Here is an 11,233-nt window from a genome sequence, read left to right on the forward strand (position 1 = left end):
GGATAGAAGAAGAGATCTGCATCTACCGGCTACCAGCAGGGTCATAGACCGGGCCAGTGGAGGAGAGGTAATCATGGTAGAGGACAGAGACAGGAGACGGGAGGACGTGAGGTGCAGACAGAGCAGGGTCCTCCAGTCTGTTAGACTTGTGGTAGGAGGCACTGGGGGGAGTGTCAAGCTGGTGGTATAGTGTGCTACTGCTGTGGTAGATCGGGGCACATGGTGCGTGACTGTTCTACCCCATCAGATGCAGTTCCAGTGTGTTATCGCTTTGGTAAATCGGGGCATATGGTACGAGATTGCCCTACACCACCAGACTCAGTTCCAGCTCCTAGACCATACTGGGGAGGTGATCAGGCACCACGTGGGGGCCAGCAGAGGAATACGGCTCCAGCCAGGGTGTTCACTTTGACGCCAGGCGAGGCTGAGACGGCAGGTGACGTGGTGACAGGTATGGTGATTATGCTTTCTTTTAAAGTTATTACATTATTTGATTCAGGAGCTACACACTCGTTCGTGTCTTCGGGACTATGTGGGGTTGAAACACAGTCATTAGATGTTGAGTTGTTAGTATCTACACCGACTGGGTCGGTAGTGAGGTGTAGTAGGGTGCTCCAAGATTGTCTAGTTGATATTTAGGGAAAGAGTTTGTCTACTGATCTGATAGTGCTTGACATGCACGGGTTTGATGTTATATTTGGCATGGATTGGCTAGCAGCTAATTTTGCCAGCATAGATTGTCGAGCACGAGAGGTGATATTCAGATCCCTGGGGAAGGCAGAATTCAAGTTCGTAGGATCATGAGTACAATCCCCGCCTCAGTTAGTTTCAGCTATTCAGGCCAGGAGATTACTGCTAAGTGGCTGTCAGGGGTCTGTGGCTGTTGTGAAAGAGATGTCAGAAAATGAGTCGAAACTTGCTAGCACGCCTGTAGTAAAGGAGTTTATAGATGTTTTCCCTGATGAGTTACCAGGCTTGCCACCCGATCGTGAGGTAGATTTCTCTATTGATCTACCTTCCGGTACGGCACCGATTTTTAAAGTACCGTATCGGATGGCACTAGTGGAGTTAGCAGAATTGAAGAATCAGTTGCAAGATCTATTTGATAAGGGCTTTATACGGCCCAGTGTATCTCCGTGGGGAGCTCTAATTTTATTTGTAAAGAAGAAAGACGGGACTATGAGGATGTGTATAGACTACAGGGAGATTAATAAAGTGACCATCAAGAATAAATATCCTCTACCCCGTATTGATGATTTGTTTGACTAGCTCTAGGGTACACGGGTGTATTCGAAGATTAACCTCAGATCCGGCTACCATTAGGTGAAGGTGAAAGCAGAAGACGTCTCGAAGACGGCCTTCAGGACCAGGTATGGGCATTACGAGTTTCTCGTTATGCCGTTTGGGTTAACGAATGCTCCTGCGGTATTTATGGATTTGATGAACAGAGTCTTCCACCGATACCTAGACCAGTTTATTGTTGTGTTTATTGATGATGTACTGGTCTATTCGATGAGCTATGAGGAGCACGAGACACACCTGAGGCAGGTTTTGCGGACACTTCGGTAAAAGAAGTTGTACGCCAAATTCAGTAAATGTGAATTTTGGCTTGACAGGGTCGTGTTCCTGGGGCATGTTATATCTGGAGATGGTATCTTTGTGGATCCTAGTAAGATTGAGGCGGTAGTGGACTGAGCTAGATCAAGGAACGTCTAGTAGATCAGGAGTTTCTTGGGGCTAGCTGGCTATTATCGTCGTTTCATTAAGGGCTTCTCATCTTTGTTAGGGCCCCTGACATGACTGACGAGGAAGAATGTCAGATTTGAGTGGGATGACAGCTGTGAGTAGAGTTTTCAAGAGCTGAAGCAGAGGTTGGTCACAGCACCAGTATTGGTTATCCCAGCAGGAGGTGAGGGATATGTCATATACAGTGATGCGTCCTTGAAGGGACTTGGCTGTGTATTGATGCATCATGGCAGGGTAGTGGCATATACGTCCCGACAATGGAAGGAATATGAAAAGAACTACCCTACCCACGATCTTGAATTAGCTGCAGTAGTACACGCGTTGAAAATTTGGAGGCATTACCTGTACGGCGAGCAATGTGAGATCTTCTCCAACCATAAAAGTTTGAAGTATTTCTTTATGCAGAAAGAACTGAATATGAGGCAGAGAAGGTGATTGGAGTTGATTAAAGATTTTGATTGTACCATCAGCTATCACCCAGGGAAAGCAAACGTGGTAATTGATGCATTGAGCAGGAAATCTAGGGAGCCAGTGTTGGCGGCTATGGGGATCCAGCATCCCATCATGATGGATCTGGAGAAACTCGGTATTGAGTTGATGGAGAGTGATCTCCCAGTGTGTATTGCCAGCCTTGTGGTACAGCCTACTCTGCAGCAGAGAATTAAAGCTGCCCAGAAGGAGGATCCAGAATTAGTAGAGGTGATGGATAGAGTGCAGAGTGGTTAGGGGGAGGAGTTCAGTATTGCAGACGACGGAGCTTTGTGACTACGTTCTAGATTATGCGTCCCTGCCGATACTGAGATCAGGAAGACCATTTTAGAGGAGGCTCACAGATCCTTGTATACAGTTCATCCCGGTAGTACGAAGATGTATAGGAATCTGCGAGAGTCGTACTGGTGGAGTGGCATGAAGAGAGAAATCGCCGAGTATGTAGCCTAGTGTTTGATGTGCCAACAGGTAAAGGCTGAGCACTAGAGGCCGGCAGGGTAGTTGCAGCCGTTATTTATCCCGGAGTGGAAGTGGGATCATATATCCATGGACTTCGTGTCAGGACTGCCGACGGCGTTGCATGACCAGAATGCCATCTGGGTGATTGTGGATCGATTGATGAAGACCGCCCACTTTATTCCTATCAAGATCAGCTACTCCCTCAGCCATTTAGTGGAGATCTACATTCAAGAGATAGTTCGTTTTGGGAGAATTTTCTTTTTGGGTATATTTGTAGTCTCCTAGGACCTTGAATGTAACCATGGTATTCCTCCGCCATAAGTGAGGGTAAGTAATAAAATAAGTAGGTCGTTTATCTCTAAGGGATAGTAAATTATATGGATAATAAATTTTGAGGATGAAATTTTATAAAGAGGGGAGAATGTAATAACCCAGAAAATTATTGGAATTAAATAATAAAAGAAGAAGGGAAGGAAAATTTTAAAAGGATTGAAAAAGGGACGGGTCTCATTGATGAATGCAGGACTTCGTTGACGAGTACTTTATTGAAGTTCGTCGACATAGACACGTGTCTCGTCGACGAGAAGAAACATAAAGGGAGGTTTTGGCAGTTTGAAATTCGTCGACGAGGGGTTTATGTTCATCGACAAACTTTCTTCATGGACTTGTCGATGAGATGATGTGTCTCGTCGACGAGAAGATGTAGAAAGGGGGGTTTTGGCAATCTGAAATTCGTCGACGAGGGGTTTATGTTTGTTGAATCAGGTGTAATCCCAAGAGGGGGGGGTGAATTAGGTATATAAGAAATTCTTTGGCACTAATTCATGACTTAAAATCTTCTTATATATTTACCAATAAATTCGTGTTACTCAATTACTTTTGTGCAAGATTAACCAACTTATGCCTGCAATATAAATAATTAAAATGCAGTGCTGAAAATAAAGAGTAAAGAGAAGAGAGAAGACAAACACAGTTTTACAAGGTTCAGCCGACTTGGCCTACGTCATCGCCTTGAGCAACCACTCAAGGATTCACTAAAACCCTGCTCTTTAAAGTGGGACGGAGCTTCCCTTACAATCCGCTGCTTACAAGAGGCACAACTTCCTCCTACTCCGTTGTTTACAAGAGATACAACTCTCTCCTCACACACACCGGTTCACACACCGAACCGTGTATACAATAGAATCTAAAAATCAACACTCAAAACAATGCTTTTAACACAAGCTAGTGAGTACAATTTAAAATCTTAATACATTAACATATGATATAACTTGAAGCTCATGAATGTATGAAAAACGATACAATCGTTTTATGTATGATATGCTTCAACACCCAAATCCCTATTTAACCAAAACTCCCAAGTATAGATATATTCAAAATGTTTTGGAGTCAACTAGGGTTCTTGGATCACTTTGCAAAAATGCACAAGTATGTTTGATATGATCTAGTTAACAAAAAAAAAAAAAAAAAAACCTTTGTCTTGAATACACACTCAATCAAAATCATAAAGTTTTATTTCAAGTATTCAATGACAAATTGAGTATATTAATTTTCAGAAAATATCCCTCAATTAAATGTATAGTTATAAGTAGCAAGGATATTTAATCAAGCTTTAATATATCTAAAATATAAATCCTTTAGAAAACACCCACTTGAATCAAAAATCAATCAACCAAGTTAAATAAGTTTTCTCAAGTAATGATCTTTTCAAAACTCAATTTTTATATGAATATGCACACTCAAGATCAAAACTTCTCTAATGATAGTCAAGAGCACTTGATAAGATGAGATGAAATGTTCTTAAGAATAATAACTTGAAAGATCAAACCTCAATACTAGATTGAAGTATAGTTGAGTAAACAAGTTCTCTTTGAGAATCTGAGTTCATTTGCTAAAGCTTGAAGATTAGAGATTGAAGAGTAGGCAATTGTATGACACTAGGAGTAGATTTTCAACGTTCTTGCAACAAGGTGTATTCTTCTCTTTCTTGTGTGTCTAACCTCTCTTCTAGGGTTTAGATATTCAGAATATATAGTATATTACCCTTAGGATTGATCTCAGCCGTTGGATCAATGAAATAGCTCACGAGTCCTTTTAATAAAAATTTGATTTTTAGACTTTCCCGCGACTTCAGGCAACCAAAGTGGGGTTCAGGCTCCTGAAGTGACAACTTCAGACGTCTGAGGTTCCAGGGTCAGGCGACCGAAGTACCTCTGTCAAGTTTTGTTTTCCCATTTTATTCTTCAGGCTACCAAACTTAATCTTCAGGCAACCGAAGAAATTTTTCAGGCGCCTGAGGTTGAGTTTAGGCTACCAAAGTCCAATTTTTCTCAATTATTCATTTCCAATTCAAAATACTGCTTTGCTTATTTGCTTAGGTCTTTTATAAAACAAGTTTTCCATGATTTTAAAAACCTTTCTAAGCCCATGTAAGTTCCTTAATGGTGTACATGAAATGCATGAATCCTAACAATCATTCTAAGTTATATTGAGCCTCAATTTAAATCATACGAGAATGTAAGTACATGAGTTCTAAATACCCATTCCCAAGATATTCTTGAACTTCGCCGCTTGCATCTTGATTCTCGTACTCTTTGAGTTCCATGGTGCTTTTCAAGATTTGTAAGCTTTACATAAAGACTTCCATAACTCGTTATCTTTCCGTGCATGCTTAGTGTAAGTCCTGTTCACAAACTCAATGCACAGATCAAATACCAAGTGATTTGTCATTATCAAAACAAGATTGGACTCGTAGAGTCAACAATGTTCATCGACGAACTTTCTTCATGGACTCGTCGACAAGATGATGTGTCTCGTTGACGAATCTGGGGTTATAAATGAGTCAAAACCGAATTTTTTCGCATCAAATTGGCGCAGGAACCCTCTCTCTCTCTCTCTCTCTCTCTCTCTCTCTCACACACACACACACACACTAAAAACGTCCCTCTCCCCTTCTTTCTTTGATTCCAGCTCCGTTTTTCTCCAGTTTGACGATCTGAGGCCACCACGACGCTCCTGAGAACGTTTTCTGCAAATCTGTTGGAGTGGATCGTTGGTGGAGCTAATTTGAACTTCATTACAATTTTAGGGTAAGATATTTTATTTAGTATTTGCTTTTCCCATAGTTATAAAAAAAGTAGTACATGAAGAAATACTGATATTTTGTTATAGGAGAAGTTGTTTTCAACATGTTGAGCGGGGAACCCTGTAGGTGTAAGACCAGATATAGTAGGGGCTTTTCCAGAAATCAAGTAAGGGAAATATGTTATGCTAGAGAATTTTAGAAAAGTTATATGAAATTTTGTGTATATTTATATATATATACTAGTTTATTATCCAGTTTTTTAGAATATGAGTTTGAATATTTGTGTGGCCTGAGTGAATGTTTGTTTGATATAGAATTTATATAGTTTTTCCACAATATCATGATTTACAGTGTTTACAGATATAGACAGATATTTATCAAACAAGTATTATAAATATTATCCAGATCAGTATATTACAGTAATTACAGAATGTCATGTTTCCTAAAACCATAACATTCAGATTTTACAGAGTATACAGTCAGATATTACAGTCAAATATACAGTTATAGCAATCAGATACTACAATTATACTATTCAGATGATTACAGTATTTCTAGTTCAGATTTATTGTGTTATGGTTATTTTGGAAACATGATGAAAATAGTAGGGTAATTATAGTAGTAGTAGTAGTATATATATTTTGTATTAGATCCCTGATGAAATATTACAGACAGATACATTTAGCAGAACACGGTACCGTTGTTATGTACAGATCAGAGTGCAATCACATATGTGGATTCCGTCAACCGGGCCCAGAGTGGTTACAATCTCCCTAGGGCTCTGGGTTGAGGGAGCTCGGTTTGACAAGGTAGTAGTCCAGTTCTGTACTTAGGAGAGGATGCAGTTTGGTCGGACTGAAGAAGGGTAGAGTACAGTGACTTATCTGGTAGACCAACTAGAGTTAAGTCCAGCTTACGGACCGCATAATCCTGTGATAAGGGGTTAAATCATGACATACAATTTTCCAGGGAAAAATCACAGTTATGTATATGTATACAGATTTACAACATTTAATAATATAGTATGATATTAGAAGAATGAAAAGTAGAAAACTCAGATGATACAGTTACATTTTAAACTACGATGAATGTAATATATACTTTATATTGATTTACCAGCTTATACAATTTCAGATATTATTATAATAGTTATGCAACTCGGTCACCACACACTAGTAATAGTATAATTCCACTTACTGAGCGTCGTCTCGTCCCATTACTCTAACATTTTTCAAGTGAACCATTTAGATGAGCAGATTAGGCTTGCAGATAGAGTGACCTCTCGATTGCCCTACCTATAGGGTAAGTGTGTTCAGAGGGTTGTGTTTTTGGATAGATGGTAATGGTGAGAGGTGTAAAAATGTATCTATGGTTTAGAAACACTGAATTCTGGTATTGTATGTATATATGGATGTATGATATTATGTTTTTCGCTGCATAGGTGTGTCCATTATATACAAGAATACCTCAGTGCCCATTTGAGGCTTGAGATGCTATAACAGGGGTATCAGAGTAATTTATTTATAAAAAAAATGGTGTAATTTTTGGGTCATTACATATCCCCTTACTTGTTTCCCAAGAAGCTTGCTGAAAACCCTAAACCATGCTCGCGGCGTTCAAAACTCCAAACCCTGAAATCACATTATTCCCTAGCTCAATCAACTCAACCTCATAATATTTCTCATTTAACATTTCCTAGTGTCCTATATACTCCAAATTAACACTTAAACCCTAAAATAACTCACTTACCTTGATTTTGGAGTGGTTCCTAAAGACTCCAAATCAACAATCTGCTTCGGTCAACTTGCAGAGAATCATCCCTAGATCCTCGTGGTAACCTCTAATCGTCGAAACAGGCTAAAATGGAGCTGAAAATAAAGAGAGAAGGTGGAGGATTTGAAGTTTAGAGAGATAGAGAGTGAAGAGGAAATGAATTTCCTTGTTGAAATATGATTTTAACATATATATAGACCACTGGCCATGTGCATTCATCGACAAGACACGTGTACTCGTCGATGAACCATAGAAGGGCGTTCGTCGACGAATGTAATGAGTTTATCGATGAACCCTTAATAGCTTGAAATTCTCTGCTCTCAGTATCTCCTCGTCGATGAGACACGTGTACTTCATCGATGAGACCTAGAAGGACATTCATCGACGTAGACAATGAGTTCGTCGATGAGTCCCTACTGATGCCCCTTTTTTTATAATTCCTTTTTCCTTCTTTTTCTTTCTCTTTCTTTACTTTTCCTTTATTATTTTCATAAATTAAAATTTTTGAGTCTCTACAAGTTCACCCGAGTCACACCACACACCATGTTGACTCACGTGAGTCAACCCTGGTTCCACTCACTGGTCGAGACAAGGTGACTCGTCTTTGTCCCCGAACCCTAACTATAATGGACTCTCACACTAACCACCTAGAGATCCCAATACCTCACCAAAACATCAGAACAACAAATACTTATGAAAATCACAGTTTCCAGATCGCACATATCACGCATCAAAAAAATAATATAAAAAAATAGTAGGAGAAAATGAGAAAATGTGAAGATACTTAGCTTTCTCTTTAGTAGACCCTTCTTATATCTAGGTTCGTGTCCCCGCTTTTCGATCTTGCACATTCAAACCATAGATAAACTAGAGACTTCAGATCTGGAACCTTGTGGAGTTGGAGGGTTAAGCAGAGCTCAAAGGGAACAAAGGGTGAGTTAGGGCTTAGATCGTCAAATGGCAAAGGGAATGAGAGTTGTGGATAGAAGGTGAGATCGAAGAGTTTGAAATAAAGACTTAGGATTTCGATAACCAAAAGACAGAGAGGTAAGCGAGTTGTAGAAGAACTTTAGGGTTCTTGCTTGTAGGGGACAGAGGAGGATGACAAGTTAGGGTCTCGATTTGCTCAAGGATGAACAAAGAGAAGAGAGGAGAGGGATTGAGAGGGATCGAGAAGATGAAGAAACCCTAAGGGTTTATGTGCGTTCGAACAACAAAGGGGGGGGGGGAGAGAGCATTCTCGAGAGAGGGGAAAAGTGTTAAAATGAGGAAAAATGAATTTTTTTATAGTTTAAATATGTTCGCCTTCAAAACCATAGGATTCCAGCACGTGGCATGCTCATATCCATTCGATCAGATAGCCACGTGGCCCCTTTCATCACCGACCGTTACGTGTTTTCCATAGATGCCTCAGATCAAAGCCACGCAAGCAATCCATGCGTGCTTGATCAATCGTCATTCGATAAAAGTTCCCCCCACATGGCCACGGTTCACCCACGTTAGCCATCCTGACATGTCTCTCCGTCGCCCTTGGATCACTGACTCCCATCAACGGTTGAGATCGTCTCGCTTCAGGAGCCGTCATCAATGCTCACTGCGTCAGACATCCCTCAGAACCCACTCCACCAACTACTCATCGATGCATGGCATCTTCTCCTCCACCCGAACCAAGTGCTACGTGGTCACTCCCTTATCCGTCAGATCTTAATCCCCAGCAACGGTTAGGATCAATCCATGTCAGGAGCCCCTTCAATGTACGCTTCCCCTATCTAATTAGCGACATGTGGCATCCCTGTCTCTGCACGCGCCTGTGTCACGTGGCTCCTTCTTAGCCATTCGATCATTGCCTTCACACAACGATCACAATGAGGCCATGTGGCCTACCATGGCCCACATAGGTCTCTCAACCAAGCCTTGACATGTATATGGTCTTGACCATACTTCAAATAGGTTGACCCCTTTTGAACCGGCTTCTCCGAATTGGTTCAAGTTTTTTGAACCGATATAGAACTGGTTTAATTTTTTATTTTATTATAATATTATTTAAACTTTCAATAATTCACAATAAGTTCAGAAAAATTACAAAAAAATCAGGAGAAAGTTCCAAAAAATATTTTCATACTTAATTTTCATTATTTAGCCTTAATCATCATTTTTGTCATTAAAAAAAACTTAATAAAAATGACAAAAAAATTCAAAGAACTTGTGAGAAAATTCAAAAAAATATTATCAACTTGATTTTCACCATTTTTCTTTAATTGTCTTTTTGTTATTTAAAAATTTGGGAAAAATATTGAAAAACTATAAAAATGTTATTGTACTTAGAAAAATCACATAAAAATGCAGAAAAATCTTAGAAAAGCTTCGAAAAATATTTTTGGATTTGAAAAGTTATCTTCAATCACCTTTTCCTTGAACGAATTCCAAAACCTCCCGGAATATTATTTTTATACTTAGAAAAACCCTTTAAATTTCAAAATGCCGAGAGTTTATTTTGTACCCTATTTTCTTGTTTTTCCGATCCCAATGATTTAAAAGGGAGGCATGAGCTCTTCAGAGTACGATATGCTCCGGTTATGAGGGAATACTTATATAATATTTATTTTGTACATTTCATTGCAGTTTTTGAAAGAGAGTAATTTCAAAGGCTTATTAAATTTAATTTGTGGGATAATTTCAATTAATTAGGTACCGTTCGTTGAATGGGCGTATAGGGAGTGCTAATACCTTCCTCTCGTGTAACCGAACTCTAGAACCCGACTCTAGTAACGCAAACCGATTCTAACCTTAATTGGATAGTAATCAAGTGTTCTAACCACACTCCAAAAGGTTAGTGGCGACTCCATTACACTATGTTTTTCACAAAAATATTTTTAAAACCACCTTGTCCAGTTCACCTTAGTAACGTTGCGACATGATGCACTCAAGAAATACTTGGGAAAATATTTCAAACTCAAAAACCTTAGTATTTTGAAATACTTTATGGGGATAGAAGTGACTCGCTTAAAAACTGGAATCTCTTTATCACAAAGGAAGTATGCGTTGGAGATAATTGAGGAAACTGAATTTCGTAGTGCTACACTAGGAAACCTACCTATGGAACCAAATTTGGCTCTTAGTGAGACTAATGGAGAACTACTCTCAGATCCATCTTCATATCGACGATTGGTTGGGATCACAAGGCCAGACTTAGCATAAGTAGCACACATACTGAGTCAATTCATGGACGAACCTCTAACATCTCATTTGGATGCGGCACGTTGAGTCTTACGATACCTCAAACAATTACCTGGCCAAGGAATTGTTCTATCAACTTCTAGTGATATTCAAATACATGCATTTTGTGATGCAAACTGGGCTTGATGTAGAGATACTCGTCAATCTATTACTGGGTATTGCATCCTACTTAGAAAATCACCAATCTCTTGGAAGACCAAAAGGCAAACAACAATTTCGCGATCCTCGGCTGAAGCAGAGTACCAATCTATGACATCTACTTGTTGTGAAGTCACTTGGTTAAAGCAACATCTGACGAATCTCCAGATAGCACATGCACAACTAGTCAAACTATATTGTGGCAACAAAACAACTATTCATATTGCATCACATCTAGTATTCATGAGCGAACAAAGCATATAAAGATCGATTGCCATATCATTCGAAAGAAAGTCCAAACTTAAG

This window comes from Malania oleifera, chromosome 7 (assembly GCF_029873635.1).
Source record: "Malania oleifera isolate guangnan ecotype guangnan chromosome 7, ASM2987363v1, whole genome shotgun sequence".
NCBI lineage: Eukaryota > Viridiplantae > Streptophyta > Magnoliopsida > Santalales > Ximeniaceae > Malania > Malania oleifera.